The 21,123-nt window shown below is 37.0% G+C and overlaps 2 pseudogenes; both read right to left on the bottom strand.

Annotated features, from left to right (window-relative positions):
- Window positions 1-690: 690 nt before the first annotated feature.
- On the bottom strand, window positions 691-17,858 carry LOC132486720 (casein kinase II subunit beta-like; annotated as a pseudogene).
- Window positions 17,859-17,900: 42 nt separating this feature from the next.
- LOC132486721 (T-box transcription factor T-like) overlaps window positions 17,901-21,123 on the bottom strand; it is a 45,011-nt pseudogene continuing 41,788 nt past the window's right edge.

The following is a 21,123-nucleotide window of genomic DNA, read 5'->3' on the forward strand; positions in this document are numbered from 1 at the left end:
TCATGTTTAGATACGTCTGTTGGTACTTATGCTTTCTTTGAATTTTATTAAGCATTTAATTGATTTTGTCAAGTATAAAAATATATTCTCTCTTAAGATTTAATTGCTATATGCTAGTGATATTTGAGATTTGCTTTTTTAAAATAATGCGAGTCAGTCTGTGGTTTGACACAGCAAAGTGTATTTCAATTTATAGCCCAGAACTATTTAAATAATATGAGAATTATTTGATTTTAGGTATATGAAAATTTCCTTTCTAAAGACCTGTGATTCTTGTACCTTTCAACGTGGTAGTTTTTGTAGATCTTTTAAAAAATTTCTTCATTATTATGGTATTATTCAGTATTCTTCTCATACATTAATCAATAAAGCTAAAGTATCTTAATATAAATAATTGATTTTATTTAGTAATTAAATAAATTACCATAGAATTATTTTAAAAATACCTTATGATTTTACAACATTTATATTAGGAGCCATCAAGCCCTAAAATATTTTTTCCTGAAGATATCTGGTAAGATTTTATATAAATTTTGAGTAAATGCTTTTTTTGCCTTTTTTCTACTTTATTTCATATTCACACCACAATAATGACTCTTTTAATTTAAAATATAAACCATAGAGGTTTCCTTAAAGGTGGCAAGGGAGGACTGGAACTGTCAAAGCCTGAGTGACAGGTGGGGTTGGGAATTAGTGAACGGTCTTGACGGACTCAAAGTTGCTGGTGGCTTGGAACTGCACCTGGTAGGGCAGTGGATGGATCTTGCAACTGTACACTTTGGACATAAACTGGTTAGTGAGCTACTTGGGCCGGCATTCAGCATGCACCATGAAGAGCATTGTGAGGGAAACTTGTACCCAAGTAGGGGCCTTCCGTGTGGTGCTGCCTCGATGGTGTCTTAGGTGTGGAAACGTCCATGAACCTGGGGCAGTAGAGCTTCACCAGGGCCTCACCTGGGGTGTCAGAAAGGCTATTGGAAAGCATTGGCTTGTTCTCACAGCACACATGGGGCAGTAGCCAAACTCTCCCTGCTGGTACTTTTCCAACATCTGGGTGGTGCCATGGTTTGTGAGTATATAGGTGGTCTGGGTGAACCTATACAACATCTTGGCTGACTGCTTAATCAGGGCTCTCTGGTTGGGGTTGTCTTCCAGCTCTTCATCAGACTCCAGGTCCAAGATCATGTCTAGAGCTTGTCTATTGTGAGGCACCTGTTCATTGAGTTGACTGAGGTTAAATTTGTCCTGGATGGAGTCTTCATCCACTTAACAGAATAATTCATAGTCATGGAGCCCATAGAACCAGTATAAATAACACTTCCTGAGGTTTAAATCATTTTTTAAAAATTTATCATTTATTTTTCCTTACTGATTTCCTGATGCTTCTTTGTCTCTGTAATTTTGTTTTCTTGAGTGATCATAAAAGTCTTTGAAAGTAGGGGTATTTTTTTTTCTTTTGTTTTGTGAAACATGTCATGATTAAAATGTGTTCCTGGGCTTCCTTGGTGGCTCAGTGGTTGGGAGTCTGCCTGCCGATGCAGGGGACGCAGGTTCGTGCTCTGGTCGGGGAGGATCCCACTTGCTGCGGAGCGGCTGGGCCCGTGAGCCATGGCCACTGAGCCTGCGTGTCCGGAGCCTGTGCTCCGCAACAGGAGAGACCACAACAGTGAGAGGCCCACGTACCACATAAAAAAAAAAATGTGTTTCTACTTATTTTAATGAATTAATAAATAAAAACATCATGGGAATGATATTTTTAATTTCTATGTACTTTTAAGTGTTTATTGAACATAGTATCGGTAAAGACTAGTGACCACATCAAAAGAGTTCAGCTCAATGGATTGATTTCACATGTCAGAAGATACCTGCTTAGTCAGACTCAGATCAAAAACAGAATACCAATAACCTAGCACATTCTCATCTCAGTAAAAACCATTCCAGTTAACTGCTCTCATGACTTCTAAAACCAGAGATTAGTCCTGTCTGTTTTTGTACTTAGTGTTGATAAATTATGCATTATGTACATTATAGATGGTCAATTCCCATTGTGTGAATGTTCCACAATTCTTATGGCTTCTCCTATGAGTGGACATATATGTGGGTAGCTTCCAGTTTGGGCTTACAAATAATGCTATAATGAATATTCTAGTGCATGCCTTTCAGTGAACATATGAATGCACTCCTGTTGGGTTTAGATATATATATAGGAGTGGAGCTGATTGTCTTTGGAACTGTGTATCTTCAGCTTTTGTAAATACTGCAGATTTTCAAAATGTCCTTATGCTTGAGTTTTTTTTTTTTCTACTGATACCTTTTTTTTTAGTACTTTATTGGAGTATAATTGCTTCACAATACCATGTTAGTTTCTGTTGCACAACAAAGCAAATCTGCCATATGCATACACATGTCCCCATATCCCCTCCTTCTTAAGCCTCCCTCCCAACCTCCCTATCCCACCTTTCTATGTCATCACAATGCACCTAGCCGATCTCCCTGTGCTATGCTTCTTCTTCCCACCAGCCAACTATTTTACATTCGGTAGTGTATATACATCAATGCTACTCTCACTTTGCCCCAGATTCCCCCTCCCACCCCATGTCATCATGTCCATTTTCTATGTCTACCTCTTTATTCCTGCCCTGCAACTAGGTTCATCAGTACCATTTTTTTTTTTTAGATTCCATATATATACATTAGCATATGGTGACATACTTCACTCTGTATGACAGACTCTAGGTCCACCCACTTCACTACAAATAACTCAATTTCGTTTCTTTTTATGGCTGAGTAATATTCCATTGTATATATGTGCCACATCTTCTTTATCCATTCCTCTGTCAATGGACACTTAGATTGGTTCCATGTCCTGGCTACTGTAAATAGTGCTGCAATCAACATTGGGGTGCATGTCTCTTTTTGAATTATGGTTCTCTCAGGGTATATGCCCAGTAGTGGGATTACTAGGTCATATGGTAGTTCTATTTTTAGTTCTTTAAGGAACATCCATACTGTTTTCCATAGTGGTTGGCTCAATTTACATTCCCACCAACAGTGCAGGAGGGTTCTCTTTTCACCACACTCTTTCCAGCATTTATTGTTTCTAGATTTTTTGATAATGGCCATTCTGACTGGCGTGAGGTGATACTTCATAGTTTTGATTTGCATTTCTCTAATAATTAGTGATGTTGAGCATCTTTTCAGGTGCCTCTTGGCACATGTCTTCCTCGGTGAAATGTCTATTTAGGTCTTCTGCCCATTTTTTAACTGGATTGTTTGTTTTTTTTGGTATTGAACTGCATGAGCTATTTGTATATTTTGGAGATTAATCCTTTGTCTGTTGTTTTATTTGTAAATATTTTATCCCATTCTGAGGGTTGTCTTTTTGTCTTGTTTATGGTTTCCTTTGCTGTGCAAAAGCTTTGAAGTTTAATTAAGTCCTATGTGTTTATTTTTGTTTTTATTTCTGTTACTCTAGGAGGTGGGTCAAAAAATTTCTTCCCATGGTTTATGTCAAAGAGTGATTTTCCTATGTTTTTCTCCAAAAGTTTAATAGTGTCTGGTCTTACATTGAAATCATTAATCCATTTGGAGTTTATTTTTGTATATGGTGTTAGGTAATGTTTTAATTTCATTCTTTTACATGTAGTTGTCCAGTTTTCCCAGCACCACTTATTGAAGAGGCTGTCTTTTCTCCATTGTATGTTCTGGCCTCCTTTGTCATAAAACAGGTGCCAATATGTGCATGGATTTATCTCTGGTCATTCTGTCCTGTACCATTGATCTATATTTGTTTTTGTGCTAGTACCTTACTGTCTTGATTACTGTAGCTTTGTGGTATAGTTTGAAGTCAGGGAGCCTGAATCCTCAAAATCCATTTTTTGTTTTTTCCTCAAGATTGCTTTGGCTATTCGGGGTCTTTTGTGTTTCCATACGAATTGTAATATTTTTTGTTCCAATTCTGTGAAGAATGCCATTGGTAGTTTGATAAGGATTAAACTGAATCTGTAGATTGCTTTAGGCTATATAGTCATTTTCACAATATTGATTCTTCCAATCCAAGAACATGGTATATTTCTCCATCTGTTTTATGTCATCTTTGATTTCTTTCATCAGTGTTTTATAGTTTTCTGAGTACAAGTCTTTCGCCTCCTTAGGCAGGTTTATTCCTAGGTATTTTATTCTTTTTGCTGCAATGGTAAATGGGAGTGTTTCCTTAATTTCTCTTTCTGATGTTTTGTTGTGGTGTATAGGAATGCCAGAGATTTCTGTACATTAATTTTGTATCCTGCAACTTTATCAAATTCATTGATTAGTTCTAATAGTTTTCTGGTGGTATCTTTAGGATTTTCTATGTATAGTATCATGTCATCAGCAAATAATGACGGTTTTAATCCTTATTTATCCAATTTGTATTCCTTTTATTTCTTTTTTTTTCTCTGATTGCCATGGTTAGGACTTCCAAAATTATGTTGAATAGGAGTGGCAAGAGTGGACATCCTTCTCTTTTTCTTGATCCTAGTGGAAATGCTTTAAGTTTTTCACCATTGAGTATGATGCTTGCTGTGGGTTTGTCATATATGGACTTTATTATGTTGAGGTAGGTTCCCTCTATGCCCACTTTCTGGAGAGTTTTTTTATAATAAATCTGTGTTGAATTTTGTCAAAAGCTTTTTCTGCATCTATGGAAATGATCATATTGTTTTTATTCCTTAAATTGTTAATGTGGTGTATCACATTGATTGATTTGCATATATTGAAGAATCCTTGCATCCCTGGGATAAATCCCACTTGATCATGGTGTGTGATCCTTTTAATGTGCTGCTGGATTCTGTTTGCTAGTGTTTTGTTCAGGATTTTTACATCTCTGTTCATCAGTGATATTGGCCTGTAGTTTTCATTTTGTGTGATATCTTTTTTCTGGTTTTGTTATCAGGGTGCTGGTGGCTTTGTAGAATGAATTTGGGAGTGTTTCTCCCTCGGCAATTTTTTGGAAGAGTTTGAGAAGGATTGGTGTTTGTTCTTCTCTAAATGTGCTCTTCTGTAAATGTTCGATAGAATTCACCTGAGAAGCCATCTGGTCCTAGACATATTTTTGTTGGAAGATTTGTGTGTGTGTGTGTGTGGTACGCGGGCCTCTCACTGTTGTGGCCTCTCCCGTTGTGGAGCACAGGCTCTGGACACGCAGGCTCAGTGGCCATGGCTCATGGGCCCAGCCGCTCCACGGCACGTGGGATCCTCCTGGACCGGGGCACGAACCCGCGTCCCCCGCACCGACAGGTGGACTCCCAACCACTGCGCCACCAGGGAAGCCCTGTTGGAAGATTTTTAATTATGGTTTCAATTTCATTACTTGTGATAGGGTTGTACATATTTTCTAATTCTTCCTGGTTTAGTTTTGGAAAATTGTACCTTTCGAAGAATTTGTCCATTTCTTCATGGTTGTCCATTTTATTGGCATATGGTTGTTTGTAGTAGTCTCTTATAATCCTTTGTATTTCTGCAGTGTCAGTTGTGATTTCTCCTTTTTCATTTCTAATTTTATTGATTTATGTCTCCTCCCTCTTTTTCTTGATGAGTCTGGCTAAGGGTTTATCAATTATGTTTATTTTCTTAAAGAACCAGCTTTTAGTTTTATTTAACTTTGCTATTGTTTTCTTCATTTCTATTTATTTATTTCTGCTCTGATCTTTATGATTTCTTTCCTTCCTCTGACTTTGGGTTTTCTTTACTCTTCTTTCTTTAGTTGTCTTAAAAGGAGGATTAGACTGTTTATGCGAGTTTTTTCTTGTTTCTTGAGGTGAGATTGAATTTCTGTAAACTTCCCTGTTAGAACTGCTTTTGCTGGGCCCCATAGGTTTTGGCTCACCTTGTTTTCATTGTCATTTGTTTCTATGTATTTTTTATTTCTTTGATTTCTTCAGTGATCTCTTGGTTATTTAGGAGAGCACTGTTTAACCCCCATGTTTTTTTCTGTGTTTTTTACAGGTTTTTTCCTGTAATTGATTTACAATTGATTTACAAAAGCATATATATGGGTCTTTTTTTGTATCCATTCAGCCAGTCTGTGTCCTTTGGTTGGGGCATTTAGTTTATTTACTTTCAAGTTTATTATCTATATGTATGTTCCTATTACCATTTTCTTAACTGTTTTCAGTTTGTTTTTGTGGGTCTTTTTCTTCTCTTTGTGTTTCCTGCTTAGAGAAGTTTCTTTAGCATTTGTTATAAACTGGTTTCATGGTGCTGAATTCTCTTAGCTTTGGTTTGTCTGGAAAGCTTTTGACTTCTCTATCAAACCTGAATTAGATCCTTGCTGGGTACAGTAATCTTGGTTGTAGGTTTTTTTCTTTCATCACTTTAAGTATATCCTGCCACTTCTTTCTGGCTTGCAGAGTTTCCACTGAAAAATCAGCTGATAACCTTACGAGGATTTCTTTGTATATTTTTTTTGTTTGTTTGTTTTTCTCTTGCTGTTTTTAATATTTTTCTTTGCATTTAATTTTTGTTAATTTGATTAATATATGTACTGGTGTATTTTTCCTAGGTTTTATCCTGTATTGGGATTCTCTTTGTTTCCTGGATTTGGGTGACTCTTTCCTTTCCCATGTTAAGGAAGTTTTCCACTATAATCTCTTCATATATTTTCTTAGACCATTTCTTTTTCTCTTCTTCTGGGATGCCTATAATTTGAATGTTGGTGCATTTAGCATTGTCTCAGTGGTCTCTGAGGTTGTCTTCAATTCTTTTCATTCTTTTTTCTTTATTTTTCTCCTCCTCAGTTATTTCCACCATTTTGTCTTCCAGCTCACTTATTCATTCTTCTGCCTCCAGTATTCCTTTACTGATTCCTTCCAGTGTATTTTTCATTTCAGTTACTGTGTTGTTCATCTCTGTTTGTTTGTTCTTTAGTTCTTCTAGGTCTTTGTTAAACATTTCTTGTATTTCCTCAATCTGTGCTTCCATTCTATTTCTGAGATTCTGGATCATCTTTACTATCATTACTCTGAATTCTTTTTCAGGTAGATTGCCTATTTCCTTTTCATTTGCTCAGTCTTGTAGGTTTTTACCTTGCTCATTCAACTGTGACATATTTTTTTGCTGTCTCATTTTTTTTTGTTTTTAATGAATAGGTTGTGTTCCTCTTTTACTGGTTGTTTGGCCTGAGGCTTCCAACAGTAGTTTGTAAGTGATTGAGTAGAGCTGGTCTTTGTGCTGAGATGAGGACCTCCAAGATAACTCACTCTGGTGAATATTCCCTGGGGTCTGAGGTTCTCTGTTAGTCCAGTGGTTCAGACTCGGAGCTCCCACTGCAGGAGCTTCCACCTGACCCATGGGTCATGAATCAAGATCCCACAAGCCACGTGTGGCAGCAAAAAAAAAAAAAAAACAGTAACGAAGTAAAAAATAAAATTAAACTAGGAAACTAACAGATTTATTAGAAAGAATGTAAAAATAAAAATATATATGAATCAACAACTGGAATGTACATTTGTACCCAATAGTAGAAAAGAGGAGGAGGGAAAAGGAAAAAAAAAACAGGGTTTGGGAAGGAAGGCCTTGGCTGTGGAGAGTGGGGCCTAAGCAAGGGTGAGGTTTGGGTGGCGGATGGGGCCAATGCTCAGGACCCAAAGGCTGGAAAAGGTCCTGAGTGCTGTGGGGGGTGGGGCTTATACTCAAGGAACAGTAGGGACCCAGGCGTGCCACCCACTCCTAGTCTCAGAGGGCAGGGTACCTCACCTGGGAGCCCAGCAGGCTTCCCGTGCTCGAGGGGGCAGAGCAAATGCCCTCCTCTCCTCTCCTGCTCCTCTGGTTTGGGGTCTGGGAGGGCCCCTCCTGCCTGTCTCTCTGATCTCCCAGGCCTCTCTCTTATGCCCCAGGACCAATGTGGTAGGGGGAAATGGGGGTCTTGGAGGGCAGGGAACCAGCCTGGGTGCTCAGCAGGCTCTCTGTACCCGAGTGAGCAGGGTAATCACCCTCTGCTCCTCTCCTGATCCTCCTGGATGGCCCCTCCTTCTTGCCACTCCTGATCTCTGTGGCCTCCCTCCTATGTCCCCAGGATCCACGTGGCCTGGATGGGGCTTTGGAGGGAGGGGGAATTGATTTGGGAATGCAGCAAGCTCCCCAGCCCAAGGGACGCCAATCCTGTCTGGGCTCCACTTCTCCCTCCTTGGTCCACCTACATCCCACTGGTTCACTCTGGGGTTCCTCCTGTCTCCTTGCAGGTCAGAGTCCCCTACCAGTGGCCAGCAGGCACCCTAGTTGTGGGGAGACATTAACTCTGCATGTTCCCACACCACCATCTTGACTCCTCCCCTGTGCTTGAGTTTTGAGGTACATAATTTACTTTGATATTTATAAGAAATCTAAAAACTCAGCTTTTATTTTCCTATTTACACAAACTTTCAGAAATGTGTGTTTTAACTTCAAAATACTTTATCACATTTTGTTATAATTACTAGTTTTATAACATTGTGGTAAGAAAATGTGATGTAAACCCTTATAATTTATCTGTTTTCAAGTGTGTTGCAATTTTAAAATGTCCAAAGTATGTTGGAAAAATAGGAGACAGAAAGTGGATAGAGTGAGAACATAGTTACATAGAAAGAACAGCCTACTGTTTAGTACTTAAATGACCTCAATATCCTTATTTTATTATCTTCTTTTTATGTTGAAATTTTTTCCTTTTTCATGCTATCATTGATTTCTTATTAACTTCTCTTTTACCTTCTTATCATTTTTTTCTGACACTCAATGGTTTCAGACTAATCATATCCCTAATTTAGACTGATATGTTTGTAAATATCAATTGACATTTCTTTCATTCTTCATCACTTTTTAAATATTTTTTGTATATAATTATTTTTTTAACATTTTTATCAAATATTTGGGTAATTTGTTTCTCTCTGTGTACATGTAGTTATTTCATCTTTAAAACTCAGACTTTATACTTTGCTTTTGATTCAGGAATTTAACCAAAAAAGGATTATTGTTGTGACATTTATAATCATATTAATGTTTCTTGTTGTCTTATGACCTCTGGTGTGGCCGTAATTTTTAGATTGTGTTTTTTACTTTCTTAGCGGTATTTTTTAATCTCACCTAAACCCATTTTTGGCTCATTATTCCTTTTTCATTCCAGCCTGTTATTCCCATCTAATTAGTTATTGCTGTTTTATAGGCATTATGTATTTTTATGTGATTATTACAACAAAAGTCTTCCTGAAATTCCTCCTAGGTCATTGAGTGTTTTTTTTGACACATATGTACTGGGCTCCTATTTTCCAAAAATGATTCTAGGTCTTGGGGACTGATCAACTAGCAAGAAAAACTTGAGTTCTTGCACTTGAGGAACTTGAATTCTGGCAGGGGCAAGGGAGGCAATCAATAAACAATCTGGAAAATAAAAGAATAAACATAGCAGATAAAAATTCATGTTATGAAACAAATCTAACAGAGCAAGAGTTTTCATAATACATTGGGGCAGTTGATGTGGAGTGGTCAGGTGTGGCCTCCATGAGGAATGAAATTGAAGGAGTAAGCCAGGAGATTATATGTGGAAAGCCATTTCCAGACAAAGAAATATCCTGTGCAAAAGCCTTAAGTCAGGTCTAGTATAAAATACATCTTCTCATCATTGGCAAAATATTACTTTCATGTACATTTGCACCTTTACACTGTCAAAATATCATTATTAATTTAATACAGTCTTCACTCCAATTATCACAAACAAATGTAGAAATGCATTATCTCTTCTTTGGATGAACTTAATCTGGATACTTTATCAGAATATTTTAAGGTATATCATGAACTACAATTTGTTAATATAAAACTTAAAGAGCCAGTTAAAAAATTTGAAGTTGATTTTTTATCATTAATTTAGAACAATTTTACATGCTTCCAATTAATTTAGAGATTACCAAAAAAGGGGCATTTAAAAAACATTTGATCTTCAGAAAAGCTTTACTAAGTAATTATAAGCTCTTAAAATCACTCTCCTTTGAAAAGAAAAGCATGTGTTCTTTTGTATAATCCATCTTAAACTTTAATGTTTTTCATTCTGGGCAAAAGAAGTTTGCTAATATTTTCCAAAATAAATATTTCTAGATGCAGAGCAAGTTAGCAAAAGACGAAAATTTGTCAGTATTGGACAAAAAACTAAATATTTCTTATCTTCTCAAACAACAAACTTTTAGTTTTATTGATCTTTGCTATTGTTTCCTTCATTTCTTTTTCATTTATTTCTGATCTGATCTTTATGATTTCTTTCCTTTTGCTAACTTTGGAGTTTTTTTGTTCTTCTTTCTCTAATGGCTTTAGGTGTAAGGTTAGGTTTTTTATTTGAGATTTTTCTTGTTTCTTGAGGTAGATTTGTATTGCTATAAACTTCCCTCTTAGAAATGCTTTTGCTGCATCCCATTGGCTTTGGATCATTGTGTTTTCAATGTCATTTGTTTCTAGGTATGTTTTAATTTCCTCTTGGATTTTTCAGTGATCTCTTGTTTATTTAGTAGCATGTTGTTTAGCCTCCATGTATTTGTATTTTTCAGAGTGTGTTTCCTGTAATTGATAATTTAGCCTCATAGTGTAGTTGTTGAAAAAGATACTTGATACAATTTCAATTTCTTTAAATTTACCAAGGCTTAATATGTGACCCAAGATATGATCTGTCTTGGAGAATATCCCATGAGCATTTGAGAAGAGTGTGTATTCTGTTGTTTTTTGTTGGAATGTCTTATAAATATCAATTAAGTCCATCTTGTCTAATGTGTCATTTAAAGCTTGTGTTTCTATACTTATTTCATTTTGGATGATCTGTCCTTTGGTGATCATCCAAAGGACAGTGGGGTGTTAAAGTCCCCTACTATTATTGTGTTACTGTTGATTTCCTCATTTATGGCTATTAGCATTTGCCTTATGTATTGAGGTGCTCCTATATTGGGTGCATAAATATTTATCATTTTTATATTTTCTTCTTGGACTGATCCCTTGATGATTATGTAGTGTCCTTCTTTGTCTCTTGTAATAGCCTTTATTTTAAAGTCAGTTTTTCTGATATAAGAAATGCTACTCCAGCTTTCTTTTGAATTCCATTTGCATGGAAAATCTTTTTCCATCCCCTCAGTTTTAGTCTGTAGGTGTCACTATATCTGAAGTGGGTCTCTTGTAGACAGCATATATATAGGTCTTGTTTCTGTATCCATTCAGCCAGTCTATGTGTTTTGGTTGGAGCATTAAATCCATTTACATTTAAGGTAAGTATCAATATGTATATTCCTATTACCATTTTCTTAATTTTTTGGGATTTGTGTTTGTAGGTCTTTCCTTCTCTAGTGTTTCCTACCTAGAGAAGTTCATTTAGCATTTGTTGTAAAGCTGTTTTGGTGGTGCTGAATTCTCTTAGCTTTTGCTTGTCTGTAAAGGTTTTAATTTCTCCACTGAATCTGAATAAGATCTTTGCTGGATGGAGTAATCTTGGTTGTAGGTTTCTCCCTTTGGCCACTTTAAATTTGTCTTGGTACTCACTTCTGTCTTGCAGAGTTTCTTCTGAAAAATCAACTGTTAACTTTTTGGGGATTACATTGTATTTTATTTGTTGCTTTTCCCTTGCTGCTTTTAATATTTTTTCTTTGTATTTACTTTTTGATAGTTTGATTAACATGTGTCTTGGCTTATTTCTCCCTGGATTTATCCTGTATGGTACTCTCTGTGCTTCCTGGACTTGATTAGCTGTTTCCTTTCCCATGTTAGAGAAGTTTTCCACTCTAATCACTTCAAATATTTTCTCAGCCCCTTTCTTTTTCTCTTGCTCTTCTGGGACCCCATAATTCGAATGTTGGTTTGTTTAATATTGTCCCAGAAATCTCTGAGCCTGTCCTCAATTATTTTCATTCTTATTTCTTTATTCTGCTCTTTGGCAGTTATTTCCACTATTTTATTCTCCAGGTCAAACAAACAATGATGAACAATACAATAAGTGAAATTTAAAATTCTCTAGAAGGAATCAATAGCAGAATAACTGAGGCAGAAGAACAGAGAATTTTAAATTTCACTTATTGTATTGTTCATCATTGTTTGTTTGCTCCTTAGTTCTTCTAGGTCCTTGTTAAATATTTCTTATATTTTCTCCATTGTATTTCCAAGATTGTAGATCATCTTTACTATCATTATTCTGCATTTTTTTCAAGTAGACTGTCCATTTCTCTTCATTTGTTTGGTGTGTTTTTACCTTGCTCCTTCATCTGCTGTATGTTTCTCTGTCTTCTCATTTTGTTTAACTTACTGAGTTTGGGGTCTCCTTTTTGCAGGCTGCAAGTTCATAATTCCCATTGATTTTGGTGTTGGCTCCCTGTGGATGCAGTTAGCTCAGTGCCTTCTGTAGGCTTCCTAGTGGAGGGGACTGGTGCCTGTGTTTTGGTGGTTGGGGCTGCATCTTGTCTTTCTGGTGGGAAGGTCCACGTCTGGTGAAGTGTTTTTGGGGTGTCTGTGAACTTAGTATGATTTTCAGGCAGCCTGTCTGCTAATGGGTGGAGTTGTGTTCCTGTCTTGCTAGTTGTTTGGCATGGGGCATCCAGCTCTGGAGCTTGCTGGCCATAGGGTGGAGCTGGGTCTTAGTGTTGAGATGGATATCTCTGGGAGAGCTCTCACCGATTGATATTATGTGGGGCCTGGAGGTCTCTGGCCGTCTGATGTCCTGAACTTTACTCTCCTACCTAGGAGGCTCAGGCCTGACATCTGGCCGGAGCACCAAGACCCTGTCAGCCACATGGCTTAGAAGAAAAGGAAGAAAAATATATATACATATATATAAACGTTAAAAAAATCAAAATAAAAATATAAAAAAGAAGAGAGCAAGCAAACCAATAAACAAATCCACCAATGTTAACAAGCACTAAAAAATAAACTAAGATAGACATAAAAATCAGAAACAAGTCAGTCACAGACAGCAATCCCCAAGTCTACACTTGCTCCCAAAGTCCACTGCCTCAATTTTGGGAACATTTCTTGTCTATTTAGGTATTCCACAGAAGCAGCATTCATCAAGTTGATTATGTGGGTTTAATCCACTGCTCCTGAGGCTGCAGAAATTTCCCTTTCTCTTCTTTGTTTGCAGAGCTCCTGGGGTTCAGGTTTGGTTTTGGCCCCGCCTCTGCATGTAGGTTGCCCTCAGGTGACTTTTCCCCACCTAGACAGGAAGGGGTTATAGCGGCAGTTGATTAGGTCTTTCTTGCTCTCTCAGGCGTAAGAGAGGGAGGGGTATGGTAGTCATAATTGGAATGAGCTGTGAGCCTGCAGCGGCAGAGGCCAGCTTGACATTGCAACAGCCTGAGGCTTTCCATGTTTTCTCCCGGGGAAGTTGTCCCTGGATCTCGGGACCCTAGCTGTGGTGTGCTGCACAAGTTCCCAGGGTGGTGGGGGTGTTTGGGTAATGAACTGCTTGCACACAGGATTCTTGGTGGCAGAGGCAGCAGCATTAACGTTTCATGCCCATTTCTGGGGTCCGAGCTGATAGCCAAGGCTCATGCTCATCTCTAGAGGTTGCTTAGGCAGTTCTCTGTCTTCTGTGGGTACAGGCAGAAGGAATCCCCTCTCCTCGCACACCCCAATACAATGGTCTCTTTCCTCTTTGGAAGGTACAGACTTTTCCCCTGACTCCTTCCCAACTAGTTGTGGCACACTAGCCCCCTTCAGGCTGTCTTTATGCAGCCAACCCCAGTCCTCTCATTGGGCTGTGACCTCCAAAGCCTGATCCTCAGCTCCCAGCCTCCACCCACCCCAGCGGGTGAGCAGACAAGCCTCTCGGGCTGCTGAGTGCTGGTTGGCACCAATCCTCTCTGCGGGACTCTTTCTGCTTTGCCCTCTGCACCCCTGTTGCTGCACTCTCTTCTGTGGTTCCTAAGCTTCCTTCCTGCCCACCCCCCACCCTGTCTCTGCTAGTGAAGGGGCTCCTTAGAATGTGGGAAATTTTCCTCCTTCACAGTTCCCTCCTAGAGGTACAAGTCACATCCCTATTCTTTTGTCTCTGTTTTTTCTTTTTTCTTTTGCCCTACCCAGGTACGTGGAGTGTTTCTTGCCTTTTGGAAACTCTGAGGTCTTCTGCCAGTGTTCGATAGGTGTTCTGTAGGAGTTGTTCCACATGTAGATGTATTTCTGATGTATTGTTGAAACGAAGGTGATCTCCACATCTTACTACTCCACCATCTTGAAGGTCCCCTCTAAAAGTTGGTTCTTAAAAGTCAAAAACTTTTTCATTTTCTTACTAGATAGTTCTGATGTGACCTATAAGTAGGTCCCTTTGTCACAGGTATTGTGTGCAAAGTGGGTCTTTCTAGGTCTCCACTTGTAATAAAAAGCAGTGCTCTCTTTTGTTGCTACCTATCATGCACCAGCTTTGGGACAAATTTCTCAATGTTACATAACATGGGTTAAGAAATAAGCTTTACTGAAGAAATGAAAACTTGCATAAAGAAATGACTGCCAATGTAAAGGAGGCTAAATCAATAAATACCACTGTGAGGTACCATTCTGTACCATTTAGGATGGCTATAATAAAAAACAAAACAAAACAAACAAAACACAGAAACAAAAACAGAAAATAACAAGTGTTGGTGAGGATGTGTAGAAAGTTTAACCCTTGTGCATTGCTGGTGAGAATGTAAAATGATGCAGCTGCTGTGGAAAATTGTATAACTCTTCCTCAAAATTGTAAACATAGAATTATTATATTTTATAGCAATTTCACATTTGAGCATATACCACAAAGAATTGAAAGCTGAGATTCAAAAAGATATCAGTACACCTATGTTCATAGCAGCATCATTCACAATAACCAAATGGTGGAATCAACCTATGTGCCCATCAACAGATAAATGAATAAACAAGGCATATATACAATGAAATATTATTCAATCTTAAAAAAAGAATGAAATTTTGACTCATGTCACAGCATGGATGACCTTGAAAACATTATGCTCAGTGAAATAAGCCAGTTACAAAAAAGATAATTATTGTATTATCCCACTTATATGAAGTATCTACAGTAGTCAAATTCATAAAGGCAGAGAGTGAAATGGAGCTTGTCAGAGGAAACAGGGAGGGGGACTGGTGAGTTATACCTAATGTTACAGAGTTTCAATTGGGGAATATGAAAAAGTTCTGGTGTATATATATATTTTATCACAATTAAAAAAAAAAAAAGAAAAAGAGCACAGGTCTTCCTTCCCCTACTACCACAGGGAGAGATGTATGGTAAAGCTGGTGGGCCAATATGGTCAGTCTGATTTTCATTGGAAAGACCCACCCCTAGTTACTCTTCCTTTTTATAGTTCAAACTTGAAAGTTTGTCACTTTGGGATAAACAGACTGCTTGGTGTCAAGAAGTCTAGGTGCCAACCACTTACAGGAGTTATTTGGACAAATGAGTTTCCCAGCATCCAGAGATATTTTGGGGCCCAAAGGATTTTTATAGATATTCTTGTCATGAAATAAAGACACACTTCCCATAGGAAGAGCTGAGCAAGGAAATGGGAGACCCTCGTCTCAGTGGACTCACTGTCCCTTTCTCCCAGAGTGAGCTCCTTGAGTTTCTCCAGATAATTCTACTCCTTGTATTACATGAAGAGAGGAAAATATTTCCTAAGGGGCAAGACATGTAGCCTTACAAAATTTTGTTTTAAAATTATAGCTTCTTGCCAAAATAATACATGAAGATACTAACCAGCTCATCACTTTTCTATTCTTATTTTGTTATTACTCCTTTCTCTCTTCTCTTGATTTTAATGTCAATACAAACTCCAAATTTTCTCTGATTGTTCCTGTTGGTCACTTTTCTCTTATAACCAGTTCCTAAATATAAATATGAAGATTTTTTTGTTATCCATCCTCATGTTTTTCTCTTTTTATGCTACAGTTATATTTATAGATTTAGATATGATAAAATCATAAAGATATGTTTACCCAAAATGATGATCCTAACAAGTTTGTTTTATCTTTTTTTCAGACATCCCAATACAATGATATTCAGTACTAAAATGATACAAACTTACAATACAAAGGGAACAGGAGTGGAAGAACAGTGGACAAGATAATAAGATATTATAGACAGAAAGCTGATAGAAATATACTGGCTGAGGATGTAGAGAAGAAAAAGTTTTCTTTTAGAAGAGACATAAAGGAATTCAGATTTGGGAGCTAAATAAACTAATTTTATTGTCATTAAATATCAGAATTTTTTTAATGCAGCAATAAAAAAACAAAACACTTACAGAAGGAAGAAGACAAGATGTATCAGAAATAGGAAAATTATAAGGCAGTAGTTCTCACACTTTGGCTCTGGGACCAGGAGTATCAGCATCAATTGGGAACTTGTTAGCAATGCAGATTCTCAAGGCCTACCCAGACCCATTGTTTCACAACCTGAATCAGCAACCCAGGGTTGAACAGGCTCTCAGGTGATTCCCATTGCATGTGAGAACAATGACCACAGTGAAGTCTTTATGTAAGTGGTAGAGTCAGGGGTGTTCACTAATGGACTGGTATATTTTTCAATATTTCAACTCTAGTTTACCACACAGATATGACAGGAGATAAGATTTTCTTTTTAAAAAGATTTCTGTTACAGTTTTAACAATGGATGGATTAAAAAGGGAAGTTTACTAAGTCAGAGACTTTTATAGTCCAGACAAAAAATGCTAAACACAATCAAGGGCGCAATTGGGAAATCTGTATTTTACATTTACTTTTTTCATTAAACTAAAAATAGTCTCTATAAATAGTCTATTAATTTAAAAAAATTAAAGAAAAATTACTGCATTTTAATCTGTCTTTAAGAGGTAGATTGAGGAGATAATTAATAAGAAAAGTCATTTAAATCATTCATTAGTTTTTTTAAAAATATACATATGTAATAAGAGTTCTCCATCCTAAAATTTATTTTTTCCTGGAGTGAATGCTGAGCTATGTAACTTTTGAAAATTTTAGTGGATTATATTTTTCACTAATTTCTAGTACTAAATCCTCTCACTAGATCTTTTTAGAACTGTATTTAGATTTTTGTTGTTGTTTCTTTTTTTTTTTTGCATATTTCCTTTATTTTGCAGAAAATGTTTTGCTGATTGTCTTTGGCTATTTTTTTCAGAAGAAAAATATTGCCATTGTAGGTTTAACAATACAAGAGGCAATTACATATGCTCAAAATAAACACATTCTAGTGGGCAGAACAGTGAAATTTCCATTTCAATTAAAGTCTGTTTTCCTCAACTATGAATTTATTATTTTGTCCTTAACAGCTTAACTATAAGTATGATAGCTGTCACAAAAGGGACCTGAAAACTACTCTGAAGCAACAAGGAATGCAATTGAAATTATGCTTTTTATTTCACTAAATAAGACGAGTTGAGTTTATTAATTCTAGTGTGTCAAACCTTCTATATGCTGTATGAGACACAAAAAAATAAGGTTCTGGATCTTAGCAAACAAAATTTTATTATGATCAAGTAATGGTGATTTAATAGTCCAACTGAATTTTGTTTCCATACTTAAATTCATCTGTAGCATATAAACACAACATAGGGCTACACTTGTGTTGCAGATGATGGGTGGGGTTATTTTTTTGATGCACAGCAGAACATATATTCCTTTTCATATTTTAAAGTGAAGTTAATAAGATTTTTTTTTCTTTCTTGACCCATGAGACTGTCATTTTGTACCTAGATCAAATCAACACTGGTAGACATAAGAAAAAAGAATAGTGTATATTTTAAGGAAAGGCTTTGGTTTACATGGAAGGTGTTGACGGGGATATCCATGAGGTTATGAAGCCAAGGTGTGATATTGGCTGTCAGGAATATCTGTGGCCATGACATGGTTCTTAAAGAGTGAGAATCCTGAGGAGAAGGGACCTGAGATTATTTGGGTAAGATAGTGTTCACTGGGAAGGACTGGACTCCCAGCCCTTTAGGCAGCTATGCTGCCTGAGACCCTGGTGTGAAGGTGCCCTGCTAGCTGACCACAGGTTGAGGCACTGATGCAGTCTTGTTGTGCTCAGGAGTAACATGATAGTATGCACACACATGCTGAGGCTGGGCTAAGTTCATGGGATCAGATCATGGACAACTTGCAAATGAATTATCAGAATAGGTTGGAGAATTTTTCCAATGAGTGTATGGGCTAAGTATGAGTTTCTCCAAGTGGGAAGGGGGCCTAGGCACAACTTTGAGGACAGGGACAGGGATGGGTGAACTGTGGTTCCTCAGCATAGAGCATTTTTCACAACCATGGGTGGAGAAAAGTGAGACAGGACCTACAAACTCAGGATGGGGGTTGACAGCAGGTAGAAGGAACTGAGTCCAGGGATAAGCTACTTCCATTAGTAATACCCAGGTTGCTGTTTGTCTCTGTGTTCTTCCATCTTATCTTTTTGATCCCTGTTTCTTTTTGCATCACAGCAAGCCCTTGCAAATCAGTTGTATTTAGTTTTAAGAGCCGTAATCTCCTTCTGATAAGCCTTGGCAGATATGCCTTGAGTCTTGAGAATGCCATGGCTGGTAATCATCCCCTGTAGACCCTCAACTCATACTATATGAATTTAGAGTTTTTATTTATGTAAGGAGTTCAATATGCACATACGGCTTGGACTGACCCCCCAGGCATCTACTCTCTGTTCACACACTTCCAGAAGTGGTTGCTCTCCATCACAAATTCCAAGCTGAAACAACACATGGTGTTCAGGTCCAGGCCAGACATATTCAACTTCAGCACTGGGAACATCCTCCTGCTATTATTGGTGACCATCACCTGGTTGGTGAGCTCTCTGAAGTGCAGCCACATCTAACTTTTCTTGGTTGACACTGGGGTCACCCTTCTCCCTGCCAGCCTGTAGCTCTCACTTCAAGGAGCTCAGCTGGTGGTCCACTAAATTGCAGGGTATTCTACAAGTTCTGGACACCAAGGGAGCTTGTCCTCTTGCTGACCCTTCTTCATGGTCCTCTAACCCAGACTTACTTACCCAAGAGCCATATTTAACTCCTTTCAACAGCCACTCTTCCAAGAAAAGGAGCAGCAAAGGTCCGCCTTTCCCAGGCAGAGACCTGTGAGGAGAAGAGTTGAAGGTAGGGGAGGGACAGAGGGGTGAAGATAGAGGATATTCCCCTTGAACTCCTGCAAGGCATGACTAAAGTAGCTCTTTGTGGCATTGGATTTGCTTTAAACAATTAAAAATCAGACTATTGACTAGCACACAAATATTTATAAAATATACAAGTAAAACTATTGATATCTTTAAAGCCCATTTTTAAACAAAAGGGACATTTTAAATGTGCCAGGATATAAATTATGGGTACCTCAGGATTATTATAACTTTTCTATAATGTTTTATTAGATATTTATGCTGTTTTTAAAAATGTTGGCCACTGATAGTTGAAATTTGATAGGTATTTATAATGTTTCCTCAAAGGATTCTTATGACAGCTGAAATTTTTGACTATTTAGACAGACACTTTTGGCTGGCTACTCAGTAAAGTATCACACACTGTGATTATTACTTTTTGTGCTTTCCAAGTCAACAACCGTTTGCCTGTGAACCTGACCTGCACAGAGTAGTTTTTTTGGTTCTTTAAACTGCCTGCCAAACTGTTGCAGTAGCTTTTTTCATATGGGCAGATGGACACTTCAAAACAAATAAAAATATGATATTTGGTCTATGAACTTACCTTTGAATTCAAATCTTTGAATATAAATGCTAACTCAGATTGAATTTTGGGTCTGACTAGTTGTTTTGATGTTCTTAGGCAGTTTGCATGAAACATATTTGATCAAATAACCCATAGCTAATTCCTAGCAAATAGGTTTACAATTAATATTTTATGTTTATTTTATATCCTGTATCCTTGCTTACCTTATTAATTCTAAAAGGATATTTTTTGAGTATGTGTGTATTCCTAGGCTTCAGTTTGTATATAATCATATCATCTGTGAATAGAGACAATTTCATTTCTTTCTTACCTACATATCTGTCTTTTAATTATTTTTCTTGCCTTACTGAACTTGCTAGAACACCTCATACTATGTTAAATGAGTGCGGTGAGAGTGAATATCCTTGCCTTGTTCCTGATCTTGAGGAGGGAAATAATTCAGTCTTTCATCATTAAGTATAATGTTAACTTTGGGATTTGGGGTTTTGGTTTTCTTTTTGTTTTTGATTTCCATAGATGCTGTTTATCAAGTGGAAGAAGTTACTCTCTATTCTTATTTTTCTGTGAGCTTTTTATTTGTTTGTTGTTTTCACAACATGAATGGTTGTGAAATTTGTCAAACCCTTTTTCTGCATTGAATTATATGACCATGCAATTTTTTTTTTTTTAGGATTGGGTAAATCACATTGATAATTCTTGAATATTGAACTGGCTTTACATGCTGAGAATGAATATCGATTGGTAATGGTATATAATTATTTTTATATGCTTCTAATTCTATTTATTAATATTTTGCTAAGGATTTCTACATTTATTTTATGATGGAAATTGGTCTGTAGTTTTCTTTTTGTGTATTGTCTTTTTCTTGTTTTGGTATTACTGTAATAATACTGTCATAGCAATAGAAATAAAAATCCAGTATTTTACTTCAAAAACTGTGATCCTCATGAACAAGATCTGTGATTTCTGTCATTAAAGATGTGGGGATAGGGAACTAATTAACCATTATTTTTAAGTTTAATGCTTGTAATTTATTCTCTGGAATCATATGATCATTTATCATATGTGATTGTCAATAGGTGAATTTTACAACTACAGTAAGGGGTGGTGTGAAAGTACAAAGGGATTCTTCTAATATCAGACACAAAACTGAATTTCTGTGTAATTTAGAACAAATTGGCTTAACCTAATGGAATTGAAATTTCTATGCTGTAAAATGGGAATTATGATGCCAACTATTAACAGTATTGGGGAAATCAAATTAAATAATATAAGTAACTTCATGTAAGAAAATAGATTTTTTAATAAGCTCAGTGATAAATTAACCATATCTCTATTCTCTATCTATCATCTATAGAAATAGAACAAAAATAGAAAGATGGATGTGGGCTGGGGATAAACAGGATTTCCATTTCCAACATCTATCATGTCCTTAAAA

This window comes from Mesoplodon densirostris, chromosome 3 (genome assembly GCF_025265405.1).
Source record: "Mesoplodon densirostris isolate mMesDen1 chromosome 3, mMesDen1 primary haplotype, whole genome shotgun sequence".
In the NCBI taxonomy this organism is placed as follows: Eukaryota; Metazoa; Chordata; class Mammalia; order Artiodactyla; family Ziphiidae; genus Mesoplodon; species Mesoplodon densirostris.